The 13,830-nt window shown below is 48.0% G+C and overlaps 1 protein-coding gene and 1 long non-coding RNA gene across 6 annotated transcripts in view; one reads left to right on the forward strand and one right to left on the reverse strand.

Moving 5' to 3' along the window:
* LOC139771258 (uncharacterized) overlaps nt 1–13,830 on the forward strand; it is a 99,698-nt gene that overhangs the window by 23,248 nt on the left and 62,620 nt on the right. Inside the window, exons 1-2 of one of the 5 annotated variants that reach the window (XM_071703901.1) lie at nt 1,328–1,421; nt 3,851–4,130. The exons of 2 other annotated variants lie outside the window; for them this stretch is intronic. The gene's annotated coding sequence lies outside the window, so the exon portion shown is untranslated. Of the gene's footprint in view, nt 1–1,327; nt 1,422–3,850; nt 4,131–13,830 lie in introns of those variants that run through there. 2 more of the 5 variants (XM_071703903.1, XM_071703904.1) reach the window with 2 other exon arrangements.
* The window catches only part of LOC139771259 (uncharacterized), a 116,805-nt gene that overhangs the window by 8,830 nt on the left and 94,145 nt on the right, over nt 1–13,830 (reverse strand). The gene's annotated exons all lie outside the window — the stretch shown is intronic.

Raw genomic sequence — 13,830 nt, forward strand, 5'->3', positions numbered from 1 at the left:
CGCTGCGTGGTAAATCAGCAGTTAGAAGGCCCACCTCCGGCTCGGAGAACAGGGAGCAGGGGAACCTGTCTTCTCGCCCTGTCTTCTCTCCGCTTGTCGTCGCTGTCTCGGAAGGAAGCATCGATCTGTCCCGCGTCGACCTCTCTCCCGCTCCCCCGTAGAAAAAAAGCCGAGACGCAAGGAATCGAAGGAAAAAAAGAGATGACGGAAAAAGTGCTTGGTAGGGGGTGAGGAGAGGAGCAAGGAGAAAAGTAAGTACGAGAGGGGCGCGGCGGAGTCAGCGCAAGATGGATTTCCGCGAAGTTCGTGCGGGCCTTAACTCGCGAAAAATGTCAAAGCGAGTAGAAGAATAGGCCGAGAGTACGAATGGGATGAGGAGGTGACGAGAGGGAAGAGGAAAGGGAAATCGCGTCCGCGCGGGGTACTTGGTAGGTGAGGCGAAGAGGGTGCGAGAGACGTCGCCCCTTTTTGTGTACGCGTGGGGGACCGCTCGTTCGGTCGCGTGTGTAAGTGTATCTACGTATTTAAGATCCGAGGGATGCGAGGCAAAGGGGGACGAGCGCGAGCGGGTAGGCCGAGGAGGAAACGAGAGAGGGGGGGGGGTTCCGAGGGGGTCGCTTGGTAGGAATCGCATGACGGAGAGGGTACGCGGGACCTCGGTGGTGGGGATGATTGTCAAAACAGGGCTGCAAGACGTTACGAAAAATGTTCGTATTTATGGCACTATTTCCGCCGCTTCGAGCCCTTCCGCCCGTCCCTTCCACCGCCGACGCGCCTCGCGAATCGCTCTCCCGTGCCTCTTTTCCTCTCCCCTCGCTCGCCTTCTCCTCACCCCCGCCCAGATCTTCTTCTCTACGTTCCCCTACCGTCGTCGTTTCGCGAAACGCACGTCGGTTCTTACTTCCTCTCCTCGGCTCGTCGTTGCGCGCCTCCGTACCCTCTTTCCACCCCTCCATGTCCTCCTTCGTCATCCCCACCCGATCGCTCTGCTCCGGTCGGAAGGGGGGCCCCACCACACGGCGGGCGCGCACAGCGGGGCGCGATCGTCCCCACCGCCGCGGGCACCACTTTAATGTTACATTAATAAAAAGCAACAATCAATATCTTCCCCGTAAAAAATTTTAATCTATAACAGAGAGAATTCTCTACCCCTGTGTGTGTGCCTCTATCCTACACCCTCCTGTTCCCCCCTGCCATCCTATCGTGCGTCTGCCCCCCCCCCGCTGTTCAACCGATCCCCTCTCCACCGTCGTGTGCCTTCTCCCGCGCCTCTCCGCCGCGCTCTTGAGGAAAGCGCGGTGCCGCCGCGGCTCGGAGGTCCTCAGTATCGTGCCTAGGCTCTACGCGTACCCCGCGACTCTTTCACGCTCCGTGCCCGCGCGTGTGACGGAGCGAGAGCCCAACGCGTTACACGGAGAGAGGTATATACAAACGTTGCGCCGCGCCACGCTTCCCGTTCGTCGCCCCGCACAGTGTCCGCGCCGCGCCGTACCCCGCCGCACCCCACCGCCCCCTCCCCCCGTCTCGCGGGAGGGCGCATTGCCGACGAGGAGAGAGGTGCCCTTCGCTGTCCAATTACACGTGCCCTTTGCTCGCGATCGCCTCGCATCTCTCGTTCCTGTCCGCGCGCCGACTTTCATTCTTCCTTTTCCTTTTTCATTCCTTTCTCTTTTTTTTCCTCCGGTCTCCTTCCCGTCTCGCGGTCTCGTCTTTGTTCGCCTTGCCAAGTGTCCTCAAATGCCATAATGTTTGGGCTTGTACTTGTACCGTAGTTTTGTCTTTTCTCCTCGGCATTACTAGGGTTTTGTTATTGGACGGACTTATCAGTTTCATATAATGATTATTGCTATCGACCATTGGGGATTGATCCCGGGGCATAAAAATAAATTCGCTTTCTCTCTCTCTCTCTCTCACACACACTCTCTCTCTCACTCTCTCTCTCTCTCTCTCTCTCTCTAACTCTTTCTCTTTATCTCTTATTACATTTTTCTTGGTCTCGTACGCCGATGCATACTTGGTCTCGATACCCTTATCTTATCGTGCGCGCTTTATTTTTATTGCATATTACTTCCTGTTATGGCAAGTTCTTTCCAGAACACAATAAACTCGTCCCTTTCTATCCCCGTCTCCAAAGTGTTCCTCTCGCCTCCCCGTGCCGCGCCGCGATGCGTGCGTGCGCACACGCGTGCCGTCCGAAAGTGTGACGAGGGCGATGCGTGGAGCGCGTCGCGCGTACTCGCGGCTGTCGGAAAAACCGCCGCTACCAGATGTCTCCTCTCCTCCTGCCAGTGCGGATCTATCTCGCGTATCCACGAGCCGGGGAACGCTTCAGCGAAGATACGCAACGGCGAACGGGGAGATGAATAGGAGGCCTTATTAGCGGCCGCCCCGTGCCTTCGAGTACTCGAGAGGCTCGTCTTCTTCAACAATTTCCTTCCAGCCTGTTGTTCCCCGCTTCCGTTTCGCTTTTCGTATCGAAGAAGCTTCGCCACGGTGAAAGTTTCATGCGCTCGTCAATATCGATCGATCACACGGCGGAAAAGATGAGATCGAAGCCGCGCCGATGTAAGAGACCTGCCGCGGCCTCGATCGGGCATTGTTATAGTGTACAGGATTACCCATAGTTATCGTGTATTCCTTCGGGTCTCTTTCTGATCGTATGCAAAATGCTTCCTTACGTTGCATTAACGATTATTACATCCTGTGCCATGTAGAACCTTACTTCTCCACGACGCGTAAACTTCTACTATTCGCGTAAAATTTTATTTTATCGTTCAATACAAAATTGCAACAGGAAAACAGAAAAATCCTTTTCAGATTACGAAATCATTCCCTAATAAATCAACTTGTCCTACGTCATTCCATTGCTTATTGGGATCTGTTAGATTCGTAATGTCGGAAGAAATGTTGACTTTGAAGCAGCCTGTATAGCGTTGAGTGCCGCGATAGAATCGCGAATTCCACGCTCGCGTACCTAGCGGCGGCGGCGAGGGCACAAGCTCCTCGACCCGCGTTTCTTCTACCGGGACAAAAGGGTACGGGAGAGACGAGGCAGGGACGATAGAGTACGAGAGAAAGAGGGAGACAGAAAGGGTAGGGGGGAGAAAGGGAGAGACGGCGTGCGTTCGCGCACATCTATGCGAGGGCAACCGGAGCTTCTTCGAGCCTCGAGAGACTATAGTCGGCTATTTTAACGTATCGCGCAACCGACGAAACGTGGAAAACGGCCGTTGCTTTCCCATTCGCGGCAAGTGACGGAGTAACGTTCTCGCGTCGCGATTAGAAGCATCCCGAGACTATAAGATAGTTTCTTTATTTAGCGAAGCAGTTTGCGTCTGTCGTTTAGTTCGCGCAAAAGTAAATTCATCGCGAGGCTATTGCAAACGATACAGTTCCAGTATTATAATCGTCACGTGGATAAGAATAAAAGTAAATAACTGCCGTTTTCTAAATAATCCTAATATTGGTCTGTGGACAAAGGAAGCTTTTCGTAAATTCATCCGCATTTAGATCTCCAGAATGATTCCAAGAATATGGACGATTTACATTCCCGTCTTAATATATTTAATCTTTAACTGGTAAAAATACGATTAGATATCCGCGAGCCCTCGATAACGCATATCACATCCACTGTCCGTAGTAGTGATAAACATTATGATCGTAACATTGTGTAAAACTGATTCGGGGTGAAAATTATCCGCCATCTGCTAGTCTCTTTTTCTAGTTGCCTCTTTGATAACTGTGCTACGCTCTTTATCATTCTGCCACAATCTCATATATTCCGTATATAAGCTACACTTTTTGCTCCTTAATTTTTTCTTTATTACAATCGTCTGTAATTATGCATTAGATAAACTCTAACAAGTACCACTCTATCTTTCCGTCGCGTCGCCCGGAATATTCGTCGAATGTCCTTAAATCGGGGAAAGACTTGTTCAGTGATCCAAATTGATTTACGTAGCAGTGCAGTTTTGTAAGACGAGAAAAGTGATTCGCGTGCTGAATCACGAGACTGATCGGCGGTTTGGTGAGCTATCCGGAAACGAACCGCCGACTGATACACATCGCCATCGTTCACCAAGTCTCTCAGCAGTTCGAGCCGGTTTCCAGCAGTTCGAGGAACAGCATAGGTAACCATATGTCATCGTGTTTCTTTCCCTGCCGTCCACTGTAAACCCTATAATTCCCAGTATCACTTACATCTTCGAAACGGCGGGGTTTTCGGAGTATTTCCGACCGTTATGTTTATAAAATAAACCAGAGAAAGGAAGTTTTTTACATGCGTAGATAATTATACGTATTTTAAATGATAATTACGCAAGTTTGTTTTATATTGTCAGCGAAGCTTTAGATACATTAGGCATTCTTTGATCTTCATCCATTACATATTTTTTATATTTGCGTTACGTTTTTATTAGTTATAACCTTTTAAAGCATAGAGAATTTATGTAACTTCCAAAATATAATTGAGAGAAAATTTTTAGTAAGTGATATTCGGAACTGACAGATTCTTTGAGGAATGTAGTCAAGGTTATTGACCCCGAAACGCGAATTTGCATTCTGTCGTGACAAATGGGACGATTAGAGGCCTTCAGGAGTTAAAGCAACCGCCGACGGCCGTTTAGGACCTTTAGGGCCAAAAAGCGGCCAATGATCGTCGTTTAGGGCCTTCGATAAACATCCCTTCGGCACTTCGGAGAAAGAGAAGGTAAAGACGGTGAAGAAAACCGCATCTTTCTCTTTCCCCCCGGTTTCTGCCTCTGCCTATCTTTCGTCCTACCTCTCGCCAGCACCAGATGACATTGCGTCGGGATATCTCGCCCCTGGCCATGCTTCGCTCGCGTAGGTCAGGTTGGAAACCTGTGCGAACGTTTCCGCAACGCACGCCACTCCCGCGTGCATGCTATAGGTGGGAGGAAGACGAGAAGAACGCGTTGTTCGAGAGAGAAAGAGAGAGAAAGACGTCATCGCTTTTCGTGAGTGTAACAGAGAAGGAAGAGCGAACGAGAGAAAGAGAGGGAGGAGGACAGCATGCGGCATCGTAGTTACATTCGAATCCGTACGGGTGACTGAATGGAATGGGTCGTCCGTTGACTAGCGGAGGGTTGGGACGAAGGGAGTCCGCGGCAACGGCCAATCGCGCGCGGATTTCGTCGGAGCGGGGCGAACGGGTGATCGGAGGGATGAGGAGAGGAGACGAGGCGGACAGACCTACACACGTGCGTTCCTCGTGGAACCACGCTACGTGTACGCGTTCACGCAGCGACTTGCACACAGCCACACAACGAGGGGGTCGCCGCGTCATACGTACGTGCGTGAGAGCGCGTATGCATCTCTCGCGCGTGGGCACGCTCACGCACACGGTCGCATGAGCACACGCACGTGCGTGACGACGCCGGCGCGCGTGTGCGCGCGCGTACGTAGTACGGGACGTATTTGCGTGTGCGGCAGGAAACCAGCTGTGCGCATCGATCGGGCTCGTAGCGCGCGATTCGATTTTGTTCCTTCCTGCCGATGCTAGGGAGAGATAGGATGTCGCGTGACGCCGGTTGATCCGCCGGAGATAGGGGAGAAATTTTTAATCGACGGGGGTGAAGAGAGAGAGAGAATTATGCGAAGCTGCTACGTCGAATTGTGTCGAATCGCGAGAGAGAAAATCGTGGGAAAGCTATGCTATCATAATTGACACTTGAAATATAGCAGTGCCGTAATCACGCACGTCATAGGTTAATGTTGATTCGTAAATAGATGAAACAGCAGAAATTCGCAAGAAATAAAATTATTGCAGAGCTGTGAAATGATCGCGCGTCTTGTGATCTTTTTTTCATTTCGCAATTATCGAGCGCTAGGAAAATTTCATCCCACGGTCTCTTCCGTTTTCCTGTTGATAAATGAGATTTTCAGATTGTAGGAATACATCGTTAGAATATTTAATAATCAAATAATTCCTCACGGAATGTAGGGAAGCAAAATATCAGAATTACAATTATAGAGCAAGGCAGGAATGTATTTTAATCAAAGACAGACAGACAAAGAGAGAGGGGGGGGGAGTTCTACGCACGGAGCTGCGAGAATATTTATAATATTAAAATAAACTGCTTATTATTATTATATTAAATTTATTATAATAGCGTACACTAATTACACGATATAACTACATAAATTCCAAAAGAAGCAGACGTGCGCTAGATAAGATAATACAGGGAATAAGGAGAACAACACAAGTATTAAATACATTAAAATACAATAGAATATCATAGGTCGCGAAGCGTAGTGGCTGCAGAGTATTATCGGCCGTTCGCGTCTTATTCCCACGCGTAAATTGTCGATTGAAATTCGTCAGATAAGTATTTTCAATTCTCAAGGATATCCAGCCGTGGTGAGCTGGTAGCGGCGTCTTATTACCTGTTTACGAGGATACTGCACCGCTTTTCATTATACTCATTTTGATTGCGTCGTATAGTGTACGGGCGAGACGTAGAATTGTATCGTATATCTGGTCGGTGAAATTTTATGATTCGCTGACGATGGGAATGACGGTTGGGGACTCTGGCGCAGTGACAGATAAACGGGTCTAACAACCGAGACTGTGAGCTACCATAAACGCGAGAGGAGAGCGGAAAGGGGGGGAGGAAAGAGGAGAGCTATGCGTTAAAGGGAACCCATTGACATGTTCGCGCGAATAAGCGCGCGATGCATTTATTTCCTAGTTTAATTTATGCCACTGCATTTGATTATGATAATAATCTAAGTATCTAATGAATATTTTGCAAACAAGCTTTTTACCAAGCAGCAAAGGTGTTCATTAAGTAATATCCACTTAGTATAACAAGATTTCCGTGAAAATGTTCATGAATTGTGTTTACAAGAAATACGCAAAAAATAAATTTCTTCGTATTAATGAAAGATTTTCCTTGCAAACAAGAATTTAAGCAATAATGATCTATTTAATATTATCATTCATGTTTATAAAAATAATGGCAGCGTTATAAAAATAAATAGATATTGATATTATAAAAATACATGCGAGTTAAGAATTCAAAAGCGATTCTCCGTCCGACCGTGCGAAAAGGGCGAGGCCTTGATCGACTCGATGGAATGTTCGTTCTGTAAGATCGGGAACGCGGATCCGTCCCGTCTCGAAAACCTGTTGCATTTTAACGGCGCAACCGATTCTCCGAAAATCAGCTTAGCTCTACGGCGGTAGAACACAAATTTTTAATTTACAAGAGCTTTCATTGGAAAGACTTGACGTCGCTGATCTTTTATTTTTATGATCTAATTTTTATGCTTAATAACGCTTGATTATGCAAAATTAAAACAGTATATATTTTTCAAATCGCATTCTCATTGTAAATATTTTATCAGACGATTTTCAAGCAATAATTTTATATGTATCTAAATAATGATACTAATAATAACTTAATTCAATAAATTGGTAAAATTCATCTCGAAAATTCATTCATTTCAATTAAATTTATTTTAAATTAAATTTTGCCAGATTTAATTCCTTTAATTTAATTTGTTGTTGTTTTCGTTTATCTTTTGCTTTGAATTTTTTGAAACTTTATTTATTAGAAAATGTTTTGATTCATCACGAAATACTTTCATATTCATTAGCAACGTTTGCATGGGTAAGGGGAAAGGGGCACATTTCGAATCTCGCCGTTTCCTATTTTTAATCAAGTTCCGGGCAGGACAGATCGTTTTTTGCTCAGCGAAAAGATTTTATCGCTCGGACCGAGCAAGAAGAAAGACTGTCGCGTGCAGAAACGCGAAGTAAGGAGATACCGCACCGGGGGAATTGGAGAGTCGATCGATCGCGAATGAGAGTTCATCTACTGACTATAGCCGATCGTGGCTGACGCGCGGCGGCCGCGGCGGTCGTGCTTACACAGATGGTTGACACGAATAATAACGGCGAAGAAGAAGAAAAAGGAGAAAGAGAGAAGGCAACGGCGCGCAACGGCTTCGCGTAGCGTGATGCATAAAATATTGAATGTAACCACGTTCTTCCACGCAGAGTATGGGAAAGCACGGAGGGGGAAACGAGACGGGGAAGCGGAGCCCGCGGTATAGTGTCAACGAACACGCCGCTTACACGTACACTTTTCTAATTACGGCGCATTTGTACGTCGACAAAAGGGGGCTGGCGGCTTTGAACAAGTGGGCGTCGTTGAACAAGTTGCCGTGCATAATGGCGTGTATGCGTGCGGCCCGGTAATTCCGTGCTGGTGCGGTAGTACACGGTAGCGGTAATGCGCTATGAATAATACCGCGGAAAAATTGAGTTCTTCGCGGACGGTAAAAATCGGACGATCTCGTCTACCGGCTACCGTAGCTGCGCGCGCGCGCGCCCGACACGTTTGACACGTCCGGCCCACGTGTGAATGCGCCGTCGGACGGGAAATCGATGTCTAAATTCTTTTCGAGAATACGTAAGGATAAGGAAGGTTTATTGGAGCACTCAACGTACCATAAAATTCAGGTTACGCTATTGGAAGCTTCCTCGCGACTCGCGACGAGGAGAAAGATTCCAAACGTTATGCACGAGGATTAACCGTTACGCATGAAGCTTTTATTTCTGTTGACAGTCGATGATATCACACCTTTACCATTAACATCGCCATATCTATCGCCGCGTTATCTTATTTTATATCCTATTTTTAGAAATTTATACTTAGCTCAGCGATAAGATAGAATACGGTAACACACGTGGGAATTTTTCAAACTTCCTAAATCCGTAAATTAGGAGAAAAGAGAGGCGAAGCGTATTTTTGTCACGCGCATTCCACGAACCGTGGAAACTCTCGCGGCGTTACGGATACGGATTGTAACCGCCGCGAACAAACGGAGCATCCGCGGTAGATTACGGTATATACGTATACGTACACGCGTACGCGTCTATTCACACGCGTACAGGCGAGAATCAGCAGCGGCGTTTTCTCGTTCGTTTGTTCGCACGTGGATTCTCGTGTTGCCGGGTGTCGCGTTTCGCGCACGACGCGTCTACGGATCTCACGTGCGAGGTGCGTTCCTTCCGCGCTGTATTTTCGTAAACAGATTCGCCCGAACAGATATCGGACCTTCGGCGATCGTTCCCCGCGCGATCGACGACGGAATAAAATCGCGAGAGGCCGCTCGAGCAATCTCGAAAGGGAACACAACCGCAACGGCGATCGAGTGCAATGGACAAGGTCGTCTCGGAGCGCGCTCGAGCGCTCTAAAATGCACGCTTCCGCTCTCGATTCTCCAACGGCTAGGCCGCTGGATATTCGCGTCGCGAAACACGTCTTACCTTGAATCTCAAAGTGGGCAGTATGTAATTATTCGCGCCTTCCTTTTATACATTTCCATATATATGCGTCCACATATCGCGTTTAGCCATTGCTAGTTGATACCCGTGAGTACAAAAGCGGAATCTTAAACGAGCGATTTAAATTCTTGAAAGATTAGCAAAGGCCTTCGGAGATTATGAGCGAAATTATTTGCGAAGCAACGCCATCACAATGCGATAAATGCGATTTTCTGCCCGAGCAGCGCTCGTCAAACTCACGGTTTGTCGTTGAGGAATGCGCTCAAATCGCACCGGAAGTTCCCGCACTCTCACACGAGCTTTGAACCCACGGTAGAAATGGCGAACGGGCGGCGGGGCAGGAGGCGCGAACGAGGGGAGCTCAGGTACATCGCACGTCGGTACGCGATACTCGCGAGATCCTGGAGAGGACGATTCACTGCGTCGTTCTCTCGAGTTCCGGCGAAACTCAAGCTGGCATAACATTCGACTCGACCGCCACTCGCATAGAATTTCCTCGTATCTAAGAGAAAAAAGTTTCTTTAAAAAACTGCGGAAATATTTGTACGAACGTTAACCCCTTTATACAACGTTTCCTTCAACAATGCCGCCGTATCTCGAAGACACGTACGAGTTACGATACTGTAACTTTATCGCGGAGTCATTTTTTCCATGCTCAAAGAAAGACGAAGATTCTTCGGTTCTTCACGCCAAATATAGTCGAATTCCGAATCTTATTTCCGAACTAAATTCTCCTTCAATTAATTAACAAAACTGTCTATTCATATCTCGACGATCAATTCATCGAAATGAATAATTCTTAAATCTTTCATCATATTTTCTAAGAACTAAATCGACTTTATGTTCTTCAACCGCGGACTCTGCGGCTGAAGAAAATATTTCATTGCTCTAGAACGGCGTTCGTAATAATGAATCGTGGAGATCGATGCGTCTAACGAGTTCGCCGAGAAAGGCTGACATTATCGCGTGCTCTGTTATTCTAGGTCGCTTATATCTGGCAGCGAAAAGCTCGTCGTATATCACCTACCCACTCGTGTCATCGACGTGATAAAGTAATGCGACTCGATACACAAAGTGAATCAATCTTATCTCCTTATTAATTTGTATTTGTATTCTCAGATTTGGCTTAATCGTTCGGTAATTATGCGCTAATTTTTTTATCAAGAAATTGAATAATGCTCCGTATTTATGCTCAAGTATCGCTTTGATAGTTTCGTTATAAACATAATCGATTTCCAAGTAACCTACGATAAACGGAAGAAATTTTCTAAACCTTAAGAAAACCAATTTCATAGTTGAGTAAGTTGTTTCTCAGAGCTTTGTATACGTCATTCTTCCCGACTCCCTGGCTCTTTCGTCCCGCTTCATACGAATAAGATTAGCGTATCGAGCTTTTTCAAGCTCGAGCTTTGACAATCGATATCGATGAATAAAGATACGAATGGAACTCGCCAGGATGATATCGAGAAACTTTAATATAAGAGAGCAGGTTTTCGTAACGTTGCCTTTCGACCGGCGGTTCGGTTTTTGTTGGCGGCTAAATTGCGAAATGAATTTTATCCAACTTCATCGGCCGTCGCCGCCACCGCCGTGCGACACGAAGCTCTTGGCTCTCGGCAAAGTTTCGTAGAAGTCGTTCTTCCTGGAAACGTGCGGAAATGCGAGAGGCGGCGACCGCACTTCGTTACGCGGAAACCACCTCTCGGATGGTAATTTCGCGAGGATGGGCTGAAAATCGTCTAGTCTGCCCTCGTTCTCTCGCTCTCTCTCTCTCTCTCTCTCTGTTTCCTTTTCTGGCTCTCGCCGGGCAAAACGTACGACTGGCGGGAATCCTGAGCGAGTTGAGACACATTATTCTTCGGAAGACTAGGATATATTAAGATGCAGTTTTCATATCTCGCTTATGAACGGTTATAAACACGAATGGATGAATAATGTGTCTGTTGTGGTCTCTAGAATCTTATAAGATTTTTCAAGAGTATATTGTGATGTAATATCACAACAAGACTAAAACGAATAAGTTATAACTGAAGTTAGAGAAGATAAATATCAAAATATCAATCGTAAGAAGATAAATAAAATCATCTAGGCAGAAAATTTAGATATATTAATATCCTATAACCACAAAAATTACGATAGCTCATTATTTTTTAGCAAAAATTAAATCTCATACTAAGATAGTTTGTTAATTTTCAGCAAGAATTAAATATTTATTACAAAACAAGAATCAATTATGAGGTCGTTTATACAGATAGTTCATGAACCATGCTATTTTTTCATCACAAAGATACGATTCACCAAATATAAAGATTTTCTTTATTTTCCGTCACGTTTATTTGAATTTTCAGTACTTTAATGAAATGGTTTTTGCTCGTATAAACGTATTTTCATAATCGCACGAAATATTAATTATGACACCAAGATTTCTGCGATATTTTCTGCCTGAAAATTCTCTCTTCTCTTCTTTCTCCTGCTATATCCACTTTCCACAATTGTACGTGACAATATGTGATTATTCATCGCGTGTACGCCACGGAATTCAACAATGTGCCCACTCGACGAATCATCATCGTAGTGCGGCAAACATAATCCTCAAGCAACCGGTTGCGGGCTGCGCTCTTCCTCTCTGAATTCGCGATAACGCGACAACGCGTCCGTATGAAAGGGAAGGAAGGAAGGAAGGAAGCAAAGAAAGAAAGAAAGAAAGAAAGAAAGGAAGAGACAGAGAAAGAGAAAGAGAAAATCGAGAGCGACTGTGCCCGCGCGCCCATCATATTGGAAATTCTTCGCCGCGATAGCGCGATATATCTACGCCGCACATCCGAGCGTGTACAGCAAAACACCATAGGAGAGACGGGACAACGAAGAGTTAAAAAGTGGTGGCGTAGGAGGTGGGAGAGGAGGAAGAAGAGAGTAGACGGAGCACAAGGAAGGAGACGGAGGAGGAGGAGGAGAGAGAGAGAATGAGAAGGACGCAGAGGTGATGGCGGTGGTGGCGGTGGAGGTGAGCGGGGGGGGGGGGAGTTTTTACAAAAAGTCAGGCAGAGAGCGCGGCCCCTTTCGTCGACGCGACCGGGGGGGTCAGGGAGAGAACGAAGAGGTGGAGGAGGACGGGGGTGGCGAGCGAACGGCGACGCGGGGGGGGGGGGGGAGTAGCGGCGCACGAAGCGGCGGGAGAGGGCGGACGACCTCGGCGATGATACGACAAAAAATCAGATGCACGGCCATTGGCTGTTCTCAATTCGAATTATTGGCTTCCCCGGTCGCCGTTCGTCAGAGTCTCCCCGACCTTCTCGATACCCGTTCTCTCTCTCCGTTTCTCTCCTTCGTTCCCTCCTTTTCCGTATCGTCCGTCCCCGTCTGCTCTGCCTGCGCCGCCGCCACCGCTGCCGGCTCCTCCGTCGAGCCTCCCTCGCTGCCGCCGCCGCCGCCGCCACCACTGCCCCCCTGTCTCGGGGGAATGGGCGCCGGCGAGAAGGGCCGAAAAAACTTCGAAAAAAAAATCCAATTTCGTTGCCATGGTGACCGGCGTGCGTTGACTTTGATAAAGATCCCCCGAACAAGCCACCTCTGCCGCCACCGCCGCCGCCGCCGCCGCCCTCGCCCTCTCGTCCTCTTCCACCGTCTCGTGCTTCGTCCTCTTCGTTCTCCTCTTCTTCCATCCCCTGCTTTCCCCGCCGCCGGATACGACGCCGTCGCTTTCGCAGTTTCTCCGATTGTGTAGGCGCGCCCCACGTGCGTACCTGTTTGTGTTTGCGGGTACCTGTACGCGAGTTTGTCTCTGTATTTGCATGAGGTGGGTATTGTATGCGGCGCGCGCGAGAAGGTACAGGGGCGGTTCGGCGGCACGGGCGGGGGGGATCCGGGGAAGGCGCGCGGTTTCAGTTTGACCCATATCGAAGGGGGGGAGGGGCCTCCTGGCCGGACGCACCACTCGCCAACCCCCGGCACGCTCGCTCGCCCGGTGATGGCGAGTGGTTTGTTTGTTTGTTTCGCGAGAACGGGCGAGCGGTGGCTATCGGAAAAAATTTTATTTACATGATAGAAAAATGTTTCCTGTGCGGAAGAGCGAGCGCTCGCGCGGCCCCGAAGAAGACGCGGCGAGTCACCCCTTTCTCTTCATCCCTCGCGGACCTCTTCCCTCGCCGCCGAGCGGTTTTACCTTTTTTCTGCACCCCGGCGAGCGAAAGCGCGCGAAGGGGTAGCTAAAAGCTCCGTCGGTCGGAGATTAAAATCGGGTGGAGGATTTTAGGGTGGTAAGGCGGGGCGGGTGTATATATATATTGTATATATATGTGCGGGATGGGTGAAAGAGAAAGGGGGTGGAATGACGAAGAGAGCGCGGTTTCTGCAGGACGGGGGCGACGTCGAGTCGATCGTTGTCGTTCTCGTTAACCATCCGCGAACGAAATTATTTTCCTCCCGAGGAAAAGAACGCCCCCGAGCCTCCCTCGGTCTCCACCGAGTTACCGGGGAGCTAGATTAGTAATATAAATTGGTAATATACGTTTCTG

Source organism: Temnothorax nylanderi, unplaced genomic scaffold (assembly GCF_030848795.1).
Source record: "Temnothorax nylanderi isolate EJ_2023f unplaced genomic scaffold, tnyl_v1.0 TNYL_tig0037_pilon, whole genome shotgun sequence".
Lineage (NCBI taxonomy): Eukaryota > Metazoa > Arthropoda > Insecta > Hymenoptera > Formicidae > Temnothorax > Temnothorax nylanderi.